The sequence below is a fragment of the Neomonachus schauinslandi genome, chromosome 1 (genome assembly GCF_002201575.2).
Source record: "Neomonachus schauinslandi chromosome 1, ASM220157v2, whole genome shotgun sequence".
NCBI lineage: Eukaryota > Metazoa > Chordata > Mammalia > Carnivora > Phocidae > Neomonachus > Neomonachus schauinslandi.
In genome coordinates this window covers 166,106,222-166,132,035 of record NC_058403.1, presented here as the reverse complement: position 1 = coordinate 166,132,035, position 25,814 = coordinate 166,106,222, and the positions used below count along the sequence as shown (strand labels likewise).

At 38.2% G+C, this 25,814-nt stretch overlaps 1 protein-coding gene and 1 pseudogene across 1 annotated transcript in view; one reads left to right on the top strand and one right to left on the bottom strand.

Annotated features, from left to right (window-relative positions):
- Positions 1–1,069, bottom strand: part of LOC110585055 — a 46,604-nt pseudogene extending 45,535 nt beyond the window's left edge.
- Positions 1–25,814, top strand: part of GRM7 (glutamate metabotropic receptor 7) — an 886,221-nt gene that overhangs the window by 421,664 nt on the left and 438,743 nt on the right.

The following is a 25,814-nucleotide window of genomic DNA, read 5'->3' as shown; positions in this document are numbered from 1 at the left end:
GCTCTAGATCTTTTCAATACTTTGTCTCATTTAATCTTTACCACAAACATGGACAAATACTGTTTTCTCTTTTTTTTCTTCAGAACAAGGAGATGTCGTAGATTGGTTGTGATCTTAATTTTTTATGCCTTCCTGTATCCATGCCCTATTAAGTACGATTTGACAGCAACTTTTTTTAAATTTAGATTCAATTAATTAACATATAATGTATTATTAGTTTCAGAGGGAGAGGTCAGTGATTCATCAGTTGCATATTACACCAGTGCTCATTACATCACATGCCCTCCTTAATGTCTGTCACCCAGTTACCCCATTCCCCCACCCCCCTCCCTTCCAGCAACCCTCAGTTTGTTTCCTATGATTAATAGTCTCTTATGGTTTGTCTCTCTCTCTGATTTCATCTTGTTTTATTTTTCCCTCCCTTCCCTTATGCTCCTCTGTTTTGTCTTTTAAATTTAACATGCATGAAATCATATGATAATTGTCTTTCTCTGATTGACTTATTTCTCTTAGCATAATACCCTCTAGTTCCATCCACATTGTTGTGGATGGCAAGATTTCATTTTTTTTTTTTTTGATGGCTGAGTAATATTCCATTATATATATACCACATCTTCTTTATCCATTCATCTGTCGATGGACATCTGGGCTCTTTCCATAGTTTGGCTCTTGTGGACATTGCTGCTATAAACGTTGGAGTGCCAGGTGCCCCTTCGGATCACTACATTTATATATTTGGGGTAAATACCTAGTAGTGCAATTTCTGGTTCGCAGGGTAGCTCTATTTTTAACTTTTTGAGGAACCTCCATACTGTTTTCCAGAGTGGCTGTACCAGCTTGCATTCCCAACAGTGTAAGAGGGTTCCCCTTTCTCTACATCCTCGCCAACATCTTTGACAGCAACTTTTAACAAGAAATAGAGTTTTCCCCTACTGCTTGAATATGGACTGCCCTTGGGACTTGCATTGACGAGGATGTGGCAGAAATTGGCAGTGTGCCAGTTTCCAGCCTTGCTCGCAAGAGGCCTTGCCTCCTTTTGGGTTGTTTTTGAACCATGCCCAGATGCCATGGCGATACGCCCAGGCTAGCCTCATGGGTGATAAGAGATCCAGGATTCAGTTCCTATCCTTACCATAGCCAAGAGCCAGCCAGCTAACCACTAAACATACAAGTGATGTCTTTCCTAGAACACCCAGCCTCTGAACCAGCTGACCAAAGACACAGGATCCTGTTATTAAAGGTCAGCCAACCCTGGCCCAGACAGGTGGAACCACTCACACATTCCTGAGCAACAATAAATGCATACAACCTCAAACCACTGTGCTTTGGGGCAGTTTGTCATACAACAATGGCTATCTGATATAGCGAGCTTTCTTCCTTTTATTACTCTTCCTTAAGTGACCCAATGTGCTGGTGCTGCTAATGGAAGAAGGGGACAAAATTATTATTAACTGCTTCTTGATGGGCCACTCTGTTAGAACAAAAGTAAACTCATTTGGTCCTCAGTGACCTTCTTATCTCCAGAAGAATCTTATCTCCATTCACATATGGAACACCTGTTGTTCAGAAGAGTTGCCTTGCACCAAGTCTGTTGGACCTGACGTGGCAGTGCCAGCATTTGAGCAAAGACTAAAGTCCCGGTTCTTTCTCTTTTCGTATTTCTCTTGTCCCCCATCCCTTTTGGAGGATGATGTTTAGTAGTTGCTTTAAGAAATCCTCAACTCCAAGTAGTCACTATTAGATGTTCTGGGAAGACTACAGAATAGCTCATAGAAAATTATTATGTTTTTGTACCTCTTACATATGGGCCTAGCCCAGGTGGTGAAAGAGGCTAGTGGTCTGTGGGTCATGGTTTGTTGAACTGCTGATCTAGAGTTTGATATATTACTGACTGTTGTGTATCAGTTTTGCCTTTCTTTCGGCTTATTACTGCTTTGGCTGGATTTCCAAATGCTGTGGAGCCCAACCTGGGCTGAGCCTTCCTGAGATGTCCCCTTGCATTTCATTTCAGGTAGGTTTTCCCTTCTTGTTCCTTGCAGTTCCTGCAGAGACCCTGGTGACTGTCCCTAACTCACAACCACCATCTCTTAACCTGATTTAAGGGGCTGGCCACGAGGGAGAGTGTGAGACATTTTTGGTCTGGAAAATTTTCCTGAAGACTCCCAAAGATTCTGCTTGTTTAACTGGTTTCCCAAAAGCAGAAGTCTGGGAGCAAGAGATGTAGGGGTTAAGGCTTTGTGTTCCTTCTTGGGTTTTCTCTCAAGGCTTTAATTCACAAGCTAGTTCTGCCCTTCTTCTAAAATCGGAGCATCACACACTGTACCAAGTGGTCTGGCTGTACCAAGTGGTCTGTCTGTAACTTTTGATCACAATTTCAATTACTTTTGGCTGCAAGCAATCCCCCAGATTTTAACAAGCATTCTAAGAGTAAAGGCACTCTATCATTTTATCAATTAATTTTCCATACCCAGTCAGAGATAATGCCCAACAATAGCAGATATCCACCCTCCCCAGTTGTTTTCCATCAAATATCCATGAATTAGGAGTGGCAGCAGTTTTTTAGCATGTGTGGGTTTTGGTGTTGGTTTTTTTTTTTTTTTTTTCCATGGTTGAATTTCATTCTAGTTTGACAATCTTTTAGGGATAGCAGAGGCAGATTGAGGTGGTGTGGGACTGAAACTTACTGAAACTTAGAAGGCCTTCTAAATATATAAAATTAAGTACAGGGCAGTTGTAAGGATTTGTGCTAGTGAGGGGCCCCTGAGCTCAGGCGTCATTAACTTTGCAGGGCATTGTGATCATCTAGAGGTATATTGGAAATCTATGGATACAGAGTGGAGGTCACACCCTTCAGTGCCTGAAGGTACTGAGCAAGTCATATAAAGAATTGACGTGAACTAAGTGCATGCTCTTTCATCCTGGAGTGAATAGTGGGGCCTGGACACCCTGGAGAAGACAAACCTTTTCTAAAGAAGGCAGCTGCTATTCCTCTTCAGCTGATCATGGTCATGCAGGAATGAAGGCCCCACATTGCAACATCCTCCACTTTTTTAAAGCATCTAGACATATGATATATATTTTAAATCTGAAAGCTCCCAATTTTAAAATGCTCCAAATAAACATGTCTATTGTGAGTAAATTCAGGCCACTAACTTAGAATTTGTGACCTATAAAATAGTTAATTTTTTTTATGTTCGCAAGAAGACATTGAAAGTCATTTGAAATATGAATGAGGGAATTACATAACTAATAATATCTGGTTAGATGTTGGCATATATGGTTAGATGTTGACATAAATTGAAGATCTAGCTGATAAGAACCATGTATCTCCATCAGCAACCTAAGTCTCCCATTTGTAACATTGATATGGGATTAAAAAGTCTGGTTTTTACACTGTTTTTCAGGAATATGTCAGTCTTGCTTCTGACTGCTTATTCATTCACTCACTCTCACGTGGTTCTTCACACAGTGCCTGGCACATAAATAAGCAGCCAACATACAGTGTTAAATTAATTAAGTAAAACATAATTTAGCCAAAACTTACTTCAATGTTGATGGTCTTTGCTTGATCTCAAATTTGAGAGTACCTTAATCAATGAACAAAATGGCACATGACTTCATTCGATCAAAAATGTTGGATTTTGATTTCTATGGGGCTTGTGAATGAAGGTGTCTCTATAGATTACAAGCATCTAAGTGGTAGCAATATTAGTACTACTAGTGGTAGTAATAATAATAACAACGATAACAACAGTTAATACTTATATACGTGCCATACACTGTGTTGAGTGCTTTACACATATCAATTCACTTCATACTCATAGTTGGCATTATTTGCTATCTATACAGGAACTTACGTTTTAAAGTTTAAATTAGGAATTAAAAAAAATACTGCGAAATAACTGAAAAAACCATCCCATAAACCTGAGGTCAAGAAAGGAAAAGGATGGGTTACCTGGGTGGCTGTCGATTAAGTGTCTGACTCTTGATTGCAGCTCAGGTCGTGATGTCAGAGTCCTGAGGTCTCACCACTTCCTGCTCAGAGCTCAGCGGGGTGTCTGCTTGAGATTCTCTCCCTCTGCCCTTCCCTGCCCCTCCCCCCATTCACATGCTCTCACACACTCTTTCTCTCTCTATCAAATAGGTAAATCTTTTTTTTTTTTAAGATTTTTATTTATTTGAGAGAGAGAAAGAGAAGGAAAGAGAGAGAGCACGAGCAGGGGGGAGGGGCAGAGAGAGAAGGAGAAGCAGACTCCCCGCCGAGCGGGGAGCCCTACGTAGGGCTCAATCCCAGGACCCTGAGATCATGACCTGACCCGAAGGCAGATGCTTAACCGACTGAGCCACCCAGGTGCCCCAGGTAAATAAATCTTTTAAAAAAAGAAAGGAAAAGGAAAACTTAAAGGAAAGATTATTTACTTTCCTGTTAAACATATTCAATCAAGATATATTGGTTACCCACTCTGAGCTAAATGCTCAGCTAAATGCCAGGCTGCAGGCTTGGGTGAGCTTCCTAGTGAAGGTGTGAACAGATGAGACCCTGATTCTGAATTTCCAAAACATTCCAATCTCCCATCAGCATGAAAAATGGGGGACTTAGGAAGCTGGTGGTACTTCAGGTTTGCCAACTGAGTAAGTCACATGGTTGCTCTAACCAGCTTTCCAGGGCACCCCTCCAGATTCCTATTTATGCACAGATGCATGCATTGGTTGTTAGAACATTTCAGAGATCTGCCAGCTTTTGAGGGTCCCAGCTTTGTCATCATGCCCCAGGAGTAAGTTTCTCAGCAATGCTAGCATATAGTGACAATAACTACACCTGTTTTGCCTGTATCCCCTGCTGAAATTCTTGGTTTCTACCCATGGAACTTTTTTACAGCTTCAATGAAGTGGGATGGAAGCAGCATCTTTATCTCTGAGAAAGCGCACTGGGCACAGGTACCACCAACTGAGCCTTTAACTTATAATCCTTCCTGTGCTAGAGAGTTCTATCTGATTCCCTGCAGGATATATCTTAGCATCAGGAGAGGATTAAACAAAGACATCAACTTAAATAATGATCCTCTCACTGGCAAGAGCTAAATGGTCCAGAGGGATAGCACATGCTGTTTACTTACCAGGAAAAGAAGCCCATGGTTTCATAATATGGGATCTCTTACAGGGTGTATACCTCAAATTAGATGGCCGTGGGTAAGTGCAGTGGGGCAAGAGAACCTATATAGGTGTACCAGAAAAGATCGGATTTGGCATGGTCTTTCTCATCTTTAAAATGATGGGGTTGTACTAGAGGATGAGTGAGATCTCTTCCAGCATAATGCAGTGCATCTTTCTTTGTGAAACTTGACGTGTCCACATTCAATCTATGTCTAGCTTTCTGCTATAGACTGTTTGAATGCCATTGCTTTTTTGTTTGCAACTTCAGACAATTTTCTTGCACATGGGTATGCAGTTATTGAATTTTGGATAGTAAGTAGTCAAATGATGGAAACTTTAATATGGATAGGGCCTTTAGACTCAATATCTCTATCTGTTTTGATGTATTTGCGGTTTTAGGTGTAGAATTTCCTTAAAACGGGGTGCTGCCATCTAGGTTACAGGTGAAGTGGTCTGATCCATTTTAGAAAGTTTTTTATGCACACTCATCTCTAATGACCCTGTGTGTCCCAGGGTTATGTGTTAAGTGTGTCTCCACTTGTTAATTATGCCTTTCCTTTTGTTTCTTTCAGTATTGACATAACCCATTTCCCATCATGGTTGTACAATATGGTTTTGGGCTTGGCTTTTGGAATTTTGCAGCCAAAATTGACAATATGGATTCATAAAATGGTATAGATTAAAAATCCCTTAAAGATACCCTTTTACAGCTTTCTTATTTAACATATGGTAAAAATGAAGTTTAGAAATATTAAATGGTTTGCTCAAGGAAATGCTTTCCAAACATTTTCATAGCACTGCACAGATGGAAGATAATGATATGCCCATGACAAGCTGGGATAACCTTTTGAGGTTGTTAGTGGGTATAGCCGACCATCCCAGCGACCCCAGTGGCTGCAGACCTTTCTGGCCTTCCTAAAGCCTGAAAGATTAAGATGTAAGCATATTTTTTACTCATTTATGACACAATCTATAATTTACCATTTTCAAAGCTCTGACGTAAATTCAGCTGGTATTAGAGTTAACCAATAATCCAGTATCTATCAGTTTAAGGTAAAATGGTATATTGCCTCATGCAATATAGGCAAAATTGAGGCTTGATGCACTGGATCAGACTTCACCTGGAACATCTTCAATTCCTTAGCTCAAGCTGTCTCTTGTCTCATTGTGTGTTGATCATCCCATGACGGCAAAATGGTTTCAGCAGTTCTAGACTTTGCAGAGTCCCGGGATAAAATCCTACAAGAATGAGAAGTTCCTTCCCAGGATTCCTGTAGAAATTCTTCTGATATCTCATTGGTTCTGAATGAAACATGAACCTATACATAGCTAAAACAATCAGTTTGCTCAGGAGACTGTAAATCACTGATTGCCTTAAGCTAAGGTCATGGACTTTACTCTGGAGTCAGTGTGAGCCTAAATAAAATAGACACCCCACAAAGTAAAAGTACAGTTACCAAAAAAAGGGAGAATGCATGGCTGGTAAAATAATAGATGTACTCTGAATTCTAAAACCTACATTTTCTGGTTTCTATATTACTATGATTTTGTATTACATTATTTTCAAGAGAATTGTAAAAAATGATTTAAAAATGACTAAATGAAAATCTAGAACTGAAAAATGCAGTATTTAAAGTCACATATTTATTAAATGAGAGTAACAGCTTGTTGGAAATAAGATATTTGATCAATCAGCTTGAGGAAAGGTAAACAGCAATCACCTAACTGAAGCTCAGATTGACTGAAAAAACTGAACAAAACCTCAATCACCTGTGGCATAACATCAAATAGCATATATATATATATGTACACACACATATATACATACACCTATGTATCTGTGTATATATGTAAATACATATGTGTGTATAAACATGTGTATATGTATATGTATGTGTACATTTATATTTAGATTCCCAATAAGGGGTTGGGAGGTAAAAAGAGGCAAAAAATGTATTAGAATAAATAATGGCAGAAATATCTTAAAATGATGAAAAACAATAACTTGTAGATCAAAGAATTGTACTGAACCTCATACAATATAATGAAAAGAAAACTGTATTTAGGTACACCATAGTCACACTGCTGAAAACCAAAGAAAGTGAAACTTATTGAAAGTGGGCAGAAAGAAGAGAACAGAAAAATGAAAAGAAGAATAAGCAATGTCTTACTTCTTGTCAGAAACAATGAAAAAATCCTTCAAATGCTGAATTAGAAAAGAAAAGAAAGAAAAGAGAGAAGGAAAAGCCATAAATCTAGAGTTCTATATCCAGGGGAAGTATCTGTGATGGTTAACTTTATGTGTCAATTTAACTGGGCTAAGGGATGCCTAGATAGCTGGTAAAGCATTATTTCAGGGTATGTCTGTGAGGTTGTAGATAGAAGAGATTAGCATTTCAATCAGTGGACTGAATAAAGAATACTGCCCTCACCAATGTGGGTTGGTACTGTACAATCCACTGAGAGCCTAAATACAGCAAAAAGATGGAGAAGGGAAAATTTGTTCTTTTCTTGAGCTGATATTCATCTTCTCCTGCCCTCAAACATTGATGATCCTGGTTCCCTGGCCTTTAATCTTGAACTAGGACTTATCCCATTGGCTCCCCTGGTTTTCAGACCTTCAGGTTTTTACTGGAATTACACCATGGGCTTTTCTGGGCTCCAGTTTGTAGATGGCAGATCATGAGACTTCTCAGCCTCCACAAGCACATAAGTTAATTCTCTCTCAATCAGTCATTTCTCTCTCTCTCTACACACACACACACACACACACACACACACACACATTCCTGGATGCTCATTTAGAAAGACAGACAGAGAGAGGAATGGAGGGAGAGAAGGAGAGTGGAAGAGAGAGAGAGAGAGAGCAAGAGAGAGAGGTATGTCTCCTTTTGGTCCTGTTCTATTTCTCTGGAGAACCTTGACTAATACAATATACTTTAAAAATAAAGATAAAATAAAGACATTCTCAAATACGAAAGTTGGGAGAATTACTCTAAACAATCCTACACAGGAGGAACTAACAAAGAGAATTCTGTATGTATAAGGAGAATGATACCTAATGGAAATTTGGATCTTTGGAAAGGTATGAAGAACACTAGAAATGTAAATATGCGGACAAATAGAAATCATTGTTTTTATCCTATTCTTAAATTCTTTGAATTACAGTTGAATATTCAAACCAAAATAATAGCAATGTGTTTAGGGCCTTATAACGCAGAGAAAATAAAAATTATAGTGGTAGTAAATTAATTTATTTGTACATTTCTTAAATTGCAAGTACCTTTTGAGATAGCATCAAAATAATAAAATACTTAGTAATAAATTGAACAAAATAGGTATGTGACTTTTACCTTGAGAATTTCAAGACATTGCTAAGAGCAATTAAAGAAAAATGTAAACAACTGGAGACTTATAACTTGTTTATAGTTAGAAAGACTTAATATTACTAGTTCAGCCTTAAGTGCATCTTTAACAGAAGGCTTTGTCCTTTTACATGAGAACTTGAACTTGGTATCAAAACAGAGTATGATATTGGACTACAGAGAAAGTTTATTAGATATAAAAAATTTTTAGATTTCTACAGAGTTTTCTAGCTCTGCTCCCCTAGAAATGTGAAAAAGATGCTATATGGTAAATGCAATCCCGGAATAGTATCTGCCTGGGAAGTAATATAAATTCCTGATAGAAAGACTTAACTTTTGATTTCTCTTAGTGAAGTGAATCCTATATATTGACGTATCTCTTGGAGGAGTCCTGGAAACTAGATCTATGATATTGTTACAAGAGATATTGGCTCCTGTGTGCATAGGGCTAAGAAAGGTGGGCCTCACATCCACAGTGGGGATCCTGTTTCCTTTTGCCTCAGCTGTCATCACTTGGTAGATCAAAGACAGTAATTCCTGGTTGGTCATTTGTAAGGAAATAAGGACTACATTCAGCAGGAATACCGGACTGCGTACTGCTGCCAAGTTCTTACTGATCTGAATTCTTGTGAATAGACTAGTCCAGCTGTGGACTCTGTGGGCCTTCTGAGTCTGAATAAGGCATGAATAGATCCAAGACAGCTCCCTATGTGAATTCTCCAGTTGATCTATAGATTCAATACAATTTCAGTCAAACTCCCAGAAGGAGTTTCTTGTGTAGAGATTGTAAAAGCTAATTCTAAAGTTTTTATGAAAATGCAAGTGATATGGAACAGCCAATAGCCCAAACAGTCTTGAAAAAATGAGAACATGGTTGGAAGATTTACAATGCCAGATTTCAAGACCTATTATCCAGCTATAGTAATCAGGACAATATCACATTGGCATAAAAATAGAAAAATAGACCAATGCAATATAATAGAATCCAGAAATAGATCCACACATGTCAATTGATTTTCTACAAAGGTGCCAAGATAATTCAATAGTGTTAGAAAGTTTTTTTTTTAATCTAAGTTGCTTGATCAACTATGTATCTATATTAAAAACAATTCAACCCTCTCTCTCAACATACATAAAAATTAATCAGAATCATAAATATAATTGTAAAACTTAAGACTATCAAGCTTTTAGGAAAACCAAAAATATGTAAGAGTATAATTAACCCTTGAACAACATGGGTTTGAAGTGTGTGGGTTCACTTACACATGGATTTTTTTTTCAGTAAGTACAGTATAATACTGTAAATGTCTCTTTCTTCCTTATGATTTTTTAAGTAACATTTCCTTTTCTCTAGCTTATTTTACTGTAATAATACAGTATGTAATATATAATATGCAAAATACATGTTAATTGACTTTATATTATTGGTAAGTCTTCTGGTCAACAGTAGGCTAGTAGCAGTTGAGGTTTTGGGGAGTCAAAAGGCATATGCAGATTTTCAAGCTCGTGGGGGGTCAGTACTCCTAAACCCCGTGTTGTTCAAGGGTCAGCTGTATATATGCATGACTTTAGTGTAAGAAAAAATTTCATATGGCATAAAAAGCACTAATTATAAAAGAAAAAAATGGGTAAGTTAAACTTTGTCAAAACGAAAAGTTCTGCTCATCAGAAAGATAAGCTACAAACTAGAAGGAAAAAAATATAATAATATAATATATATATCTCATATATTTGGTTGTTTTTTTTTTTTTAAAGATTTTATTTATTTATTTGACAGAGAGAGACACAGTGAGAGCAGGATCACAAGCAGGGGGAGAGTTAGAGGGAGAAACAGGCTTCCCTCAGAGCAGGGAGCCGACGCGGGGCTCGATCCCAGGACCCTGGGATCATGATCTGAGCCGAAGGCAGATGCCCAACGACTGAGCCACCCAGGCGCCCCTGGTTTTTTATATATAAAGAGTGTCTGCATGCCTACAAATCAATAATAAAAAGACAAAAAATCCAGTGAGAAAAGGTCAAAGACTTAGTGAAAACTTCACAAAAGAAAGCACAAAAAGGAAATAAGCACTTGAAAAAGTACTCAATGCCATTATCGTCAAAGGAATGCCAAATAAAACTGCAATGAGATGCTACTGTCCAGCCACTAGAATGACTAAAACTAAAACTTAAAAAAACAAAAAAATACTGACAGTATTGATGTTGTCTATAGGCTAGAACTCTCATATCACTAGTGGGAACATAAAGTGGCAGTCATTTTAGAAACACATTTGGTATTTTCTAATGAATTTAAATTCATACCTGGGCTATAACCCAGCAGTCTCACTCTTAGTTTTTATTTTAAAAAATTGAAAGCATGGGTCAACTTAAAGACTTGTGCATAGATACTCATAGCAGCTTTATTCATTCTGACCAAAACTAGAAGTCACTCAGATGTTCATGAAGAGCAAAAAGGATATTACAAATTGTGCTGTATTCATATGAGGGAATACTATTCAGTAGAAAGGAATGAATGAGCAATACACAGGGCAGTATGGATGGATCTTAAAAAACCTGTCCAGTAAAGGAGGGCAGACACAAAAAAGAACATACTGAATAATTTCATTTCTGTGACATTCTTGAACAGTCAAAGCTATAATCTGGTGCTGAAAATCAGAACAGTGCTTACATTTGGAGGAAGTGGGTTAACTGAAAAAGGAATTTGGGGGGTTAGAGAAATGTTCCTTTTTTGATTATGTTTGTGGTTACACATTTGTCAAAGCTCATTGAAACTCAAAATCTGTGCATTTTATGACATGTAAATTCTTCAATTAAAAAAAAAGTTGATTGAGAATGAAATTAGCCAGGATAGGTTGGTTTTATCCAGCATAATTAGGTGGTTTTGAGTTCTGGCTTCATATTGAACAATTCTGGCTTCAAATAATAGCTCTGTCACTTTCTATGGGAAGCCTTTGACCGGTGATACAAATATTCAATGTTTCAGATATACTATCTAGAGTAAATCATCTATGTAAAAGACTTATTTTGAAGATTAAATGATAGAAAAAGTGCTCAGTACCTGAGGCATGGGAGGTCATCAATACAAGCAGCTGCTCATCTTATTGTTTTTATTATCACATTTATCATTATTCATAAGCAGATATCAGATAGAGAACATAGTAGTTTATTAAACACTAAATGTATTAAAAATCCAGGATGAAAAGTATAGATGATAGATAGATAGATAGATAGATAGATAGATAGATAGATAGACAGACAGACAGATAGACAGAGATATACATACAGATACAGATATGAGTATGGATATCTGGATACCAGTCTCAAGTCTAGGATTTTACTCTGGAATTCACATATGGTCTTCTAGAAGTCTTTGAAGTGAATTAACTGAATTATATGTTAAATGTACATGTATATTTATTTGTATATTGTTTGGGATAACTTTCTTGAGATTCTCAAAGCAATTTTGTGACACCCCCCCCCCAAATTCATTACACCTATTCACGGAATTATCTTTCCGGATGTGCTTTTATTCCAGGCATTTACCTAGCTTGTGAAAGTAAAAGCAAAAGGGCCCTAGAGCATAGATGTGAATGTGAGTGTGCTGTCTGTAGATCCCTTTGCATTTTTTCTTTGGGCTTTGTTTAGCTTTTACAATTCCATCATTTCTTAGAGTGAAGGTAAATGAGGAGGGAGAGGAAAAGAGTTCTCAGTATCATATTGGACAGAATAATTTTATGTGCTATCAGCCATATGCCTAGAGACAATTAGAGAATGTGGGTAGGAAGCATTTTGAATGCTTATCTTCAAAACCATTGTGTTACATGATTTTAAAAATTAAATATGGGACAATAATATAGAAACTGACTCTGACAAGGGACATGAAATTATATTTAGAGGTAAAAAAGAGCATGACTAAACAAATCACTTCTTAATCACCAAAATGAAAAGTGTTGGTATAGACAAATCACCACATTAGAATAAGGTTGCTTCCTGAATTTGCCATGTGAAAAATCTGTGGAAATATACAAGGATTTTGTGTTTCTGTATTTGTTATAATAGAGATATAGCTGTGTGTGAGAGAGAACAAAAGTAACACAAGAGAGTATATCTCTGTTTCACTAATGTGACTCTATGTGTAAGTCATTAGGGGCCCAAATTAACTCTGTCTTCTCTACCATGCCCAGGGCATTGCCCTCACCTGCAAGAATCAAGATGTCATACCACGGTGTCTGCATAGAGGGAAGGAAGGAGGAAATGGGAAGGCCAGGGAACACTCTTTCCTTTTAAGGGCATGGCTGGAGGTTGTTGGCACTCTTGTGCTCATCATTATCTCTTGGTCAGAAGTTAGTCACAGTATTCTTTGGGGCCAAATGTTTGTGAAATATTCTGCAGTAAAAGGGGAGAGTATATATTGCTGGAAAAACTTATTTGAAACTGGATATCCCTAAAGAATCAAAGCCACAAAGAGGGAAAAAATCAGAAGATTCCTTTTCCTTTATGCAGTTTTTTTCAAAGGATTGTGTCATTCCTTGTAATTGGTAGTGACCATTATTGGGAGCCAGAGGATATCATTTTTTTTTTTTTCTATTTTGGCAAGAAGTACTTAGAAGTAGATAAAAGAGTGAACTTATTTTATAATATTATTTAACCATAGAAATAACTCATGTTGATAAATAAGGATTCATGTAAAAACTAAACATTCACAGATATTTAAAAAATTAAAAATAATTGGCAGACTGGAAAATATCTTTAAAACTCTTACATGGTATGCACTCAGGAAGTTGGGAGTAAGTCTAGTTCATTTATGAATGCATTAGACAATGCACTTGATCATGAGTGAGAGAAACCAATTAGGGAAGCTTAAGAAAAAGAAGGATGGAGAGAAGATCAATGTGGCTAATGCGGAAATACAGAGTAAAGGTGGAAGATTATAATGGTGGAGAGGCTGACTTGGGTTAGACTGTGAAGTGCCTTCTAAAGCTTGGTAAGGAGTTTGGATATTATTCTGTAGGCAATTGGGAGACATAAGGTGAATGTTGTGTTATTAAGTCTTCACTAATGATATACTGAAAGGAAGGTAGCCGTAGTTGATGCAGTTCAACAGGGGGCTATTAAAAGTATGAACAACCAGGAAGAATTTTAATGCTTTCAAAGCAGGAAAAAGGGAATGGTTCATTTCCTGAGAAAAGTGTACTTGGCTAGGAGTCAAGAGAAGTTATTCTCTCAAATGGCTGACCTTACATCAGTTATTTTTGTTAGGGTATCAGCGTTCCTGGGAGGGTATGTTATCTTTTTCACAGAGATAGCATCGGGATATAATGAAAATTCATGAAAAAATACTAAATGCTCTTCAAATCCCATATACTTAAATAATTTGAATCATTGCTCTGAAATCTATAATACAGCAAACAATAGAGAATAACATTAAAGTTCTGCATTGGGCTATTAGGCTCCTTGTATTTTGATACTTGTAAGACAGGAACCATTGTAGGTGACTGTTTGGTTCAGGTGGTGGTGGTGCAAAAATAACCAAAGCACATTGGCCACCATGCAGTTCAGTTCCAAAACAGTCAGTCCTGCCAGTGAATTCAGTCTGTGTACCCAATCACTATAAAACAAACTGCAAATATAGTGACTCCTCAAAATATTCCCTGGCAACTAGGATTTAAGGCTTTTACATCCCTCGTGTGCATTTAAAGTCATATGGATAACCTTCAGTCAAGTGCAAATTATCAAAGTTATTAACTCTTCTGTTTCTGCTGCTTGAAGTGAGAGGCCCAGAATGGATGAATAAACTCCGTTAGCCAGAGGACAAAGGCCCCCTCTTTTTTTTTTTTCAGCTACCAGAAATAATATGGTTAAACTGGTGGGAACACAGGGAATCCACTCTACGTGAAGCCCCTATGCCCCTCAAAAAATCCATGGGAAATAGAAGATCTCTGACTTCCATTCACATTAAATTATAACTCTTCCCTGGGTTGACTTTTGATAGTGAAAAAGGGAAGAAAGATCGTAGGTAGGAAACCAGAAAGGGAGAATAGAATTCATTCTAGAAAGACAGGTGCATGAACCCCAAGCTCCTCTGTGTGGTAAGGCTAGTCTGAGATGGTTCAGGTGTCGGCAGTAGAAGTGGCTGTGTCAAAGAGGACAACTTCTATTTCCCTGCTCACCTGTTCTTTCCCTTGCCCTTGAGTCCTTTTGGACACACAGCTCCCCCACTTCTCAGAAGACCTTCCTAAATAGAATGGTCTGCCCTGGGCTGAGCTATGTGGATGGTCCACAGATGCTCTAGAATGGGAGTTCTTACCCTTTTGGGGAGGCTCACACTTCTGTGAGAATCTGATGGATGCTACAGAGCCAAGTGTGCAAAACATTTGGCTAGAAGATGAGCTTAGATGTGGTTCGAGCTACTCAGGGCATTTAAATGAAACTGAAGTCATTGTCAACATTGAACATTTGGGAAATTTCTTGCAAATATTCAAATTTCTATTTGTTTTTCTTTCTTAGAAAAAAAAAGTCAGCTGCACTGGAATAGTGCTGAACGTGGCAGCAACTGGCTTAAGCTGAGTGGTAGAGAGCCCTTTCCATAGGCATGCATTCCTCATTTCAGATGTTGCCCAACACTGTTTTAAAATGCCAACTTCATTCATTTACATGAATCCCTTGTTAACTCACACTGGCCTTGGTAGATATTTTAATTTATGACCTCGTGCTTATAGCCCCACCCAAAGGAAATAATAATAATAATAATAATAATAATAATAATAATAATATTCAAACTTATATAGCATTTAGCATTGCCAGATGTTGTTCTTAGCATTTTATACATTTTGACTTATTTGATCTGCACAGCATCCCATTTCTATTCCCACTTTATAGCTGAGGAAACTGAGTCACAGAGCAGTTGGGGAACTTGTTCCAGGTCACAGTGCTAGGATGTGGTGGAGTAAGGATTCAGGTGCAGGCATTCAGATTCTGGAAGTGGGGCTTTTAAACTGTCCTGAATGACCTCTCAAACACGCATTCATGGATTCGCCCACCATTACAGACTATATTGATGAACTGCGCCTCTTTAAGGGATTCCATAAAGATTTCTTGGCCACTGGGTTACGGCCCTCTCAGAGAATGCTTTATAAATGCTCACTTCAAGTTCATCATGAAATAGATATTTATGGAAACTAAAAATTGAGTTGTTTCATTGTCCTATTGTACGATGATTGATTAAATCAGAACATGAAAACTGAAATTGTTTGGTGTTTATGCACTCTTACAAACAATGGCTGCATAAGTATTGCTTAAAAAGGAGAATGAACACTGAGTTTGTGCTAAGTGTAAGGAACACAGCTTTGCGTACTGTTAACCCCTGTGGGAAGTGACCCATTTAGGTAGCTACACAGCCCCTCCCCCCATCCCAGGGGGTCAACTAGGTGCAAGAAGTGTTCCTTCCTTATGCATCAAGATTACTGTGTCAGGCTCTCTTGAGCACAGTTGCATCATAGCCCATGGCAGCAAGGCTATATAAGGAACAGGGCTAGCTTCGTCGACATGCAAACTATACACTCCCACGGGACCCCATGCCTAGAAAAGGCCCTTTGTTTGGTGTAATGCTCTGCTGTTGCCATCCAGAAAGTATTCTTCTTCTAATTATGTCTTAATGAAGTTACCCATTTTCATTTTTCACTGAGCCCCAGCATATTTTAGGGTAGAGCTCCTCAAGTGCAAGGATCTTTATCTGTTCTCTTTATTAGACCTTCAGAACACCCAGAACAGTGCCCCTGACATTGTAAGCACTCAGTAAACATTCTTTTTTTTAAAAAAGATTTTACTTATTTGCGAGAGAGTGAGCAAGAGAGAGAGAGAGAGAGAACACAGGAGGGGTTGGGGGAAAGGAAGCAGACTCCCTACTGAGCAGGGAGCCCAATGCAGGGCTTGATCCTAGGACCCTGGGATCATGACCTGAGCTGAAGGAAGAGGCTTAGCTGACTGAGCCACCCAGGTGCTCCACTCAGTAAACATTCCTGAAGAATGTTAAGGGTACAGGATTTAGGTCAGTATACTTTTTCTTTAAGGGCCAGATAGTAAATATTTTTGGCTTTGCCTACAGTCTGATCCCTATTGCAGTTACTTAACTCTGCCACTTTAGTATGGAAGCAGCCATGGCATTAGAGGGCAAAATGAGTGTGGCTGTGTTCCAATAAAACTTTATCTATAAATGGGATGCCTGGGTGGCTCAGTGGGTTGAGTGTCAGACTCTTGATTTTTGGCTCAGGTCCTGATCTCAGATGGAGCCCCCCCCAGAGAATCTGCTAGGGATTCTCTCTCTCCCTCTCCCTCGGCCCCTCTTCCTGCTTGCTCTCTCTCTTTCTTGCAAATAAATAAATCTTAAAAAAAACCCAAACTTTCTATAGTTAAAGAGTGGGCTTGATTTGACCAATAGGCTGCAGTTTACTGATCCTTGCTTAGAGTCAGAGGGCTCGGATTCAAACCCTGACTACACCATTTACTCTGTGACTTTGGGCAAGTTGCTTACCATCTCTGAGCTTCAGTTTATTATTCTGTAAAACTGGGATAATACAAGTGCTTTGTTCATGGGGTGGTTGTGAGTACTAAATGAGTCAAAGCATAAAAGACCCCTACCACAGTTAAACATGTGATAACTCCTTGAACTACTACATATACTACTTTTATAATCATTGCTATTAACTGCTTGACTTTCAGAGCTCTATGTATTCTGCAGATAATAAACACATAAGAGACAATTTCATCAAATCCTTTGCTGCATCAGTCTTGAGAAAAAAGCATACATTCTCTTAAATATCTCAATTAAACAGTCTTTCTCTACCTTCCTTTGCATGTCTTCATGGTACAGAAGCAATGATTTGGTGTTCATAAAGGCTCTATGTTCACTGGAACTAATCAACTGAGAGGCAAAGGCCCAGTTTATTCTTTTTTTTTTTTTTAAGATTTCATTTATTTATTTGACAGAGACACAGCGAGAGAAGGAACACAAGTAGGGGGAATGGGAAAGGGAGAAGCAGGCTTCCCGCTGACCAGGGAGCCCAATGCGGGGCTTGATCCCAGGACCTTGAGATCATGACCTGAGCCGAAGGCAGATGCTTAACGACTGAGCCACCCAGACGCCCCCCAGTTTATTCTTTCAAGGGAACTACCATCTTCACACCTTCTTTCTAATCTATGAAATGAAGGGGCTGCACTAGAATCATGCCCTATGCCCTTTTTAAATTGGAGAGGTTCCATTATGTAAGTAATCAAACTCTGGAACTGCATTTGGCTTTAACGCCTGTCTCCACTAGTCTCTAGCTTACCGTTGAGTCTCAGAGGGGCCACTGCTTTTCCAGCTCCCAGAGTAAATGGTCTACCCACTTTCTTCTTAGTTGCCAGCCTCTTCATGCATAAAATAAGGAATCAACACATTTTCTTGTCAATCCAAACCTGACTCTGAATTAAAGCAGATGCATTACAAAAGTGCACTCAGAAATGTTCCCATTTTAATTAGATGCTTTGGCAACACCATATATTTGCTTCAGTATTTTTTAGATAAGAGTAAAAACCAAAGTGGCCTAAAAACAATCATTCTACTCATTCAAGGTGTTTAAGCCATATACCTTTTTTATATAAGGGGTGGTTAAGGGAAGTTGTTTGGTGAAATTCCTAGCCATAATAGTTTGTGTTCTCCCTTGAAGACACTGTTGATGAGAACTGTGTGACTTTCTTGTAATTAACACAGATTCTATCTGGGTTCCACAGAGCACACCAACCAGCAATAAAATGTCATCTGCAAGTGGATTACCACAATAGCCTCCCAAGGGACTATGTGTTTCCACTCTTGCTCCCCTGCAGTCTGTTTCCCCACAGAGATGCACAAGAAACCAATAAAACTTTTGTACAAGAAATGTACAAAACTAGAAACCAAACCCTGCTACTCCCCACTTCACATTGCTCCATTAGCACTTGGAGAAAATGCACATCTTTCCAATGGTCATGGGTGTGATGTAGATGTTCCTTCCTGCTCCACTCTGCCCCTCATTCATGATGCAGGCCTTTTCTCTATTTCTCCAACACGCCATGTTTAATTTGCATTGAGAGGCCCTGCTCGGCCATGTTCTCCATCTAGATCAACACTTCTCCAGAATTTTGCATGCTTGTCTGCTTGCTATTCTTCAGGGATCAGCTCAAACATCAGATAACACTTATTACACTAGGAAATTATTTCTTTTATTTATTAGTTTATGGTTTCCCCTGCCAGAAGAAAATCACTTTGAAATAGGGGATTGTCATGTTCTGTTCAGTCCCTAGAACACTGCCTGATGCTGTTAGGTATTCACTAAAGAAGTATTTATTGAATGAATAAATGAATGGTTGAATAAGAATGATTTCTGTTTATAGTTTGTTTGAACATATTTCAATAAGCAGAATAGCTTTCCTGCTCACCATTTTGTCATTTCAATGTCAGAGAAAATGCTGGATGGTTATTGGTGTGTTTCTATGGCTTTCTGTTGTTACTTGCAGAGTTTTTATAGTTAGGTGACTCCTTTGAAGTTCTGGTTATTTTATCTGTGAAACTATAGCCCTCCCCCACATACACACAATATAAGTAATGACAAGTCTCTAAAGGAAGGTGCTCAGGTTCCATTAACTGAGTACCTGCTATATCCTAAGGAATATTCTAGGCACTGGAAATGAAAGAATTATTAAGTGTGGCACTTATCCTTGAGGAATTTATCATCTAGTAGAGGATAAAGATAGTTCAATAAATGTTTTAGTAGAAACTATTAAAAATTGCTGAGAAGACTTAAGATAGAGTGATTAAGTTTCTCACAGGTGTTTGAGAAGTCTTGATTAGGTAGCTAGGTCTGCAAAGGCAAATAGAATTTGCCAAGCAGGGAAGAGAATGCCATTTTAGCTGAGGGGTCTGTTTAAGCAAAGGTATGAAAGTGGGGTGGACAGGGCATTTTCTTTTCCATCCTGAATGGTGTAGGTTGCCCCTTAATTAATCCTCAGATTTCTGCCTTTTTTGGGAGTCCTAAATGAGGGAGGGTTTTGAGGTAGGCTCCTGGTAGGTGAGGGACCTTGTAAAATTTTCTGTGGAGGGCAACCCTACCAGTAAGTAAATGACTCGAGAAAGCCATATCCTTTTTTTTTTTTTTTTTACATCATTGTCTCCATGTTGGTCATTATATCCCCCAATCCCACCCACAAAGGTATTCTCTGGGAATATCTTGATCACTCAAGATCAAAAGAGTCTTTTTGATAAAGAGCAACCTAGCATTTTAAGTAGCAGAGTGAATCTCTCTGAATGGCCATTAAAATCTGCTTACCCCATGCCAATTAACTTAGGGAACTCAGTGCCTGGGGGTGGAGGTATCTAGAGAGCTCTAATTTAGCTTCGGTTCCTTTCTCTTTCTCCCACAAAGGTATCATAAAGATTGAGCATGTGTATAGCTTGTTTATATCTATTATATGTTCATTCATTGACTCTCTTAAAAGATTCCCATAGTGAATGGTTAACATCTGTATCATGCTCATGCTCTGTTTCCCCTTCTTTTCCTAATTTGCTAACTGGCCATAAGGAATTGTGGGGACTATTTTCCAGTTACCGTCTCACATACATTTAGGAGTTTCCAGTGACTAAACCATCCATGTGTTGGGCGCTGTGCTAAGCATTTCCGTCAATCCTTATACTCTAACCCTAAAAGTGAGGTAGTATTTGCAACATTTTTTTTTTTCCCATTGAGAGTACTCGGACCCAGAAAAGTACAAATTACAAATAGTTCACAAATGCCATCCAGCAAGTGACAATCGCCTGATTTGAATTCTGTTTTTTAACCATTATGCTATAGTGTTCCTGTGCCAACATCCTTCTCTAAGTTTAAACCTTATTCTCTCCCTGCCTTCTTATCGCCCTATTTCTTGACTAGCTTTTTTTCCTCTCACTCAACTTGCATGATGTCTTCTAGGGTCAATGGAGGTTGGACAGAAGCATGCTTAAATCTAGATTACAGGGGACTGTGGAATGGGTGATTGGGTTGAGAAAGTAGGCTTTATGTCTAGATTCAAAACTCAAAGGCCTAGGATATAAGTAGGTATCATTACCAAAAAAGCAGGTGAGGTATGAAAGCAGTAGGGGGTAGTATGATCAAAGGCAACAGGAGAGTACACATCCTTGTGAAAAAGGAAGTTATTAGTTAGCCCTGGGCACATGGGCCCATTGTGGCTAAATCCTCTGATTCTCCATGGAAAGCTAGAAATGCAAATCCTAATAAGAAAGTTCCAGGCTTTGAAATGGTGGCCACTAATTTGAATCTTTTAAAAACAGTGTGTAAACAAAAGATTCCTGCAGGTGTTTGGCCCAGGTGCCACAAGTTTATCCTCTTTTAAACTGTAGCCCTATGAATGCTTGCCACAATCCATTATATCCTTCTGATTTATTTCAAGGACATCTGTGCTGTAAATTCTCAGTGCATTGTTGCCATCCCAATAGCTTGTGAAGAATCAGAAAGTAAAGAAAATGACAAAAGAGTAGTTGGAGGAAGGTGGTGGTCTTGAGCATACACACAGGTACTGAAGGAGCAGAAAGGAAAGGCTATGTAAATGTGGCAATCCAAAGTGAGTACGGAAAAGTCCAAGAATATGGTAAAACTACTTTACTAGAGTCACATAAGGTATGTGTGCACGCTGCAGGATGTTCCAGATGAATGCATTGGCATTGGTCTATTGCTAGGTTGGAGCCAGATGGAGCAGTCAAAGCTGACAATATAAATGATCCATTTGTGGTCACAGCCTTTCATACACTCATGTGAAATCTCTTTCCTATCTCTTTTCTGCTACATCATTTGGTGAGCAAGCCAACACTGGTTAATTGGAATTCTAAAGCCCGTATTGGCTGCCTGATAAATTTGAAATTTTTCAAGAATGTTTCTTAATATGTAAAGTAGAGGTCTTGAACACACTCAAGCTGCATGGAAGAGTCCAATGCCTCATAAAATGGTTATAAACAAAGTGGATATTGTGGAGAAATGTGGGCCAGGAATCTGTAGGGAAATTGGTGGAAAAGGTACTCAATAGCACTGCTCACTGCTTCACTGTTTGACTCAGGAAGGGTTCTGGTCAGAGATTTTGATTTCTAACAGGTACAGAACGCTAGTGCCACAGAGGCCCCTTGAGGTCCTGGGTTATGTTAATCTCATTTTGCTGATGAAGAGCTGAGACTCTAAGGGATTAACTGAGTTGCTATGAGTGAAGGCTGAATCTGGTTCTTTGCATTCGTAGGGCTGTGGTCAAGTATATGTTGTGGTTATAAATATCATAATCATTGGAGTCTCGGAGAGTAAAATGTGGACTCTACCAGTTACTAGCTAAGTGACTTCTTGGAGTTAAAAGAGTGCACTGTTCTGTAGCTAAGGGTTGCTGTGAAGACCAAGTTTGTAAATAAGTGAAAAGCACTTAACATCAGGGGTGTGTCAAAATATATTAAGCTCACTCCTCTGGTTTCAGTTTCCTCACCTTTGAAATGAAGGTGGACCAAATGAGCAAATGTATTTAAAGCAGCTTGCATTAAAGCTGCCACAAGTTGAGGGTGAATAATTAATTGATTTTGAGTTAACTTTTAATAAGTTTATTTTCTTTGGATTTCTATGCACCTTTCTTGATGAGGATCTATGTTTAGTGGTTAGTGGAGAAGCAAATATTTATATTTAACTTTTTAATCACTGGTACACTTCTTAATGGATACCTTTTCTGGTTGAGTGGACAGCTGGATATTTGTAAATTCTTTCCCAAGGACTGGGGCCACATTCAAATTTACCCTATTTTATAAAGAATATCAAAGATGATACAGCCCAGCTCCCTCTCTGTTAGCAGGTAACATTCTAACTATCTATGAACATATTTTGAATAGAAACGTTTTCAGCTTAGAATTTTGATATCATTTAAGAGCAGACATTTGGAGAAAATACCTATTTATGTAATTTACTTATTTAAAAAATAGGTACAGTGCTTACCATGCACCAGATTCTTTTTCTAAGAGCTTTACAGATCATAACTCATAACAATCCTATGAGATGATGAGATAAATATTATTATTATTCACATTTTACTCATTAACATCAATGGCAAAAAAAAGCTTAAGTAATGTGTTTGTGTGTGTGTATGTGTGTATATGTGTGATAGAGGAAAGCAGTTTTGTGACCTTGAGAGAGAGTTTTGGATGGAGGTCACAATTCTCCTTTCTAGAGGTATTTGATCCAAAGACCATCAAACAATATGTAACTTAAAAATTACATCCACGAGAACACAAATAAAGGCACTGGAGACAGAAAACATTTCAAGCCCGGATTTCCCCACGTCGGGTACTGTACAAAATGTTTTCTGGACATGGGGAGGGTAGGAAGAGCTTAAGGAGGGTGAGGGGAGCTTGTCTTCTTGTTTCCTGAAGCCCTGTTGGAACTGTGCTTTGTTTTCTGTCTGCCTCAGTTCAAAGCATACCAGGCTACCTCTCTTTCTTCCTTTCTTAGCTGCCTGAATTTTCTTTTTTCATTTTCTAAAGATGGCTCTGCTGAGAAGGTGCAAGTCTTTTGATGACATTATCTTCTTAATCCTTCTAAATGCTCTGGGAGGCGAGGCAGGGTTGGAGGAAAGAGTACCTGGCCATCTGATGCTTCTTTGGGACAGCTCAGGAAGACAGTGGTCATTGCTGGGCATGTGACAATGTCTTCATCCTGACTCCAGGGGAGCTGTGTGATAATCTGAGCCCCAGAGGTCCTCAGTCTCCACAACAGTGTTGAGAGAAATGGCTTAAAAAAAAAAAAAAGATAGAGAGAAAGTTCTAATAATTGTCACCATGATGAAATGACCAAATGAAGGTATGATAGGTCTAAAAATACACTAGGAGGAAAAAAAATACTAGTCTGTTGTATTAGAAAGGAAAAAGGAAATCCAAACTATTTTAAAGCAGATGCTATTAAAACTCAGTTTTTCTGGCTAGAAATGGAAGGATTCAGTATAGCAAAATGTTACTTTTCAAAAGAAAGCATTTAGGTTTAATATATGTGCTTGGCAATCACCTAAATTACTGCATGAAATTATAAGAAATGGTCTTGGAAAATAAAATCACGTCATGAAATGTGAAGTTTTTCAGTGTAGGTGGAGGTTGCTGGAGATTGCTTTTTGTAAGGTAGCCCAAGTGACATCAGAAAGGATTGTGTGTATGCGGCTAGAGTGGTACCCAGAAATTACATGCAGACAACAAATATCTGTGAGTTAGCAGTACTTAAACTCTGATACTTACTCACCCTTGAAAACCTTAAATGGGGAAAACAAAACAATGTGCCTACTTGCCTTTTTTTTTTTTTTTCACCAAACAAAATGATTTCTATTTTATTTCTCAACCTAGTAAAAAACATCTAGCTTAGGGTTTTTGGTGTAAATCCAATATAACCTAGAAAAAAAAGTATTTATTTTATGACAATCTAAATAGAAACTGTGCATTGTATCACATTTCAACTTGCTGAACGTACTTGTACCTGCAATTATAAAATCACATTCACTTTTTGAACTTGGATAATTCATTTTTTTTTTTCAACAACGGTAGCTAACCATGTATCCTAAAATAAGTTTTATTCTGTATTTAGATGTGAATTTAACTTATTTTATATCCACTCAACTGGCCCTTTGACTTTGAGATTGCCTGGAGGCCCTATCAAGGTTTTCGTAGGCCATTTATTTGATTTTGTAACAGCATTTGGTAGTTTTCCATAAAGAGTGGGGATATTTGCTGATATGATTCTGTGGTGCTGTTTTCTGTTGTTTCAGGGAAACTCACCGTAACCATTATTATGCACTTGGAATTTGTGGTTGACTGTCTTTATTATTTATTTATATATTTGTTTAAAAAAAGGTGGAAATTGCTTCTTTGGGGAAAATTGAAATGTACTGATTGATACTGACTACAGATACTTAAAAGCTCTAAGTTGTAGGTGTTATATATTTTGGCAACTATTCATTAGACCCAATCCACTATCTTTGGTTGGGAAGGAGAAAAGAAAGCTGGGGCTTGGCGGTTGGTTTTTCTTTCATTTGTGTTTTTGTTTTTTGATTTTTTCCCCCCTCTATTAGCAAAAAAAAATGTTCAATAAGAGGAAGAGTATTCTATGTCCCCTAATGAAAGCATGCTGTTACCACAGGACCTTCTTCTAGAAATGTTGTTGATTTAATTTACTGGAATGGGTTAATGATAAAATTGTATCAATTGGTATTCTAATGAGAAGTTGGGAGGCAGGGGGTTAGAATTGTACTTTCGTGAAAGTTTAATTTTTGCAGACCCAGGGGAAGAATGGAGTAAATGCCCAGTTAGTGACTATTATAAATACCCCTTGCTGCTTTCCATTAGCCCTAATAGAGAAACCCTACCATACTTCCACATTTCTCAAGTGTCTTCAGTGTTAATTTAGAGTCAAGGTTGTGTCAAAATATAATTTTTCAAGAAAGGTAAAGTTATGACTCTCATACAGATATAAAATGAACCCATTAAAATTTTTATTTAACTAATTATTAATGAAGGAACCAAAGAACTGTTATAACCAGTTCAGAAGAAAATCCAAACAGACACATTTTTAGATCAGGAATATTGAAATGTACTGTAAATGGATGCAAAATTGGCTCCAGGGAAGGGTAGTCAGTTGAACCTCCGACAGACAGAATATATTTGCATGTCTTTAGCCAAGAATTACTTCCCACTGCTATCCGTTATCTACAACTCAGGGTTGTAATATAGCTCAGAGGCAATGAAGGGACAAGGTCTCCACAAAACCAGAATCAGATAACCTAGAAGGAAGGGTGTTCTCCAAACAAGGCATAGTTTTCCATGAAAGCACAGAGTTTGCATTACTGTTATTTGTAGAGATCCATAATTCATTCAGCTCATGAAAATGAATCTACAGTTTAACAGAAAACCTTCCAGTGGGAACAAAAGGGGCTTGAACAAGAAAACCAAAATGGTCATTCACTCTTTGCTGCTTTAAGCATCATCAGAGAAAATCTACCAGAACCATGATTTTGCTGACTTTTTTTTTTCTTTCCCCAAACTGAGTGGTGCTCAATCAACTCTTGGCACATTAGAACAGCCTGGGGAACTTTTAAAAATCTGATGCCTGGACCCAACCCCAGAGATCCAGTTTAATTGTTCTGGGTTTACCGCCTGCGTCTTAGATTGTTGAGCTCCTTGGGTAATTCTAATAGGTAGCCATGCTAAGAACTACTGCACTGAAGAGCTGGGTATGA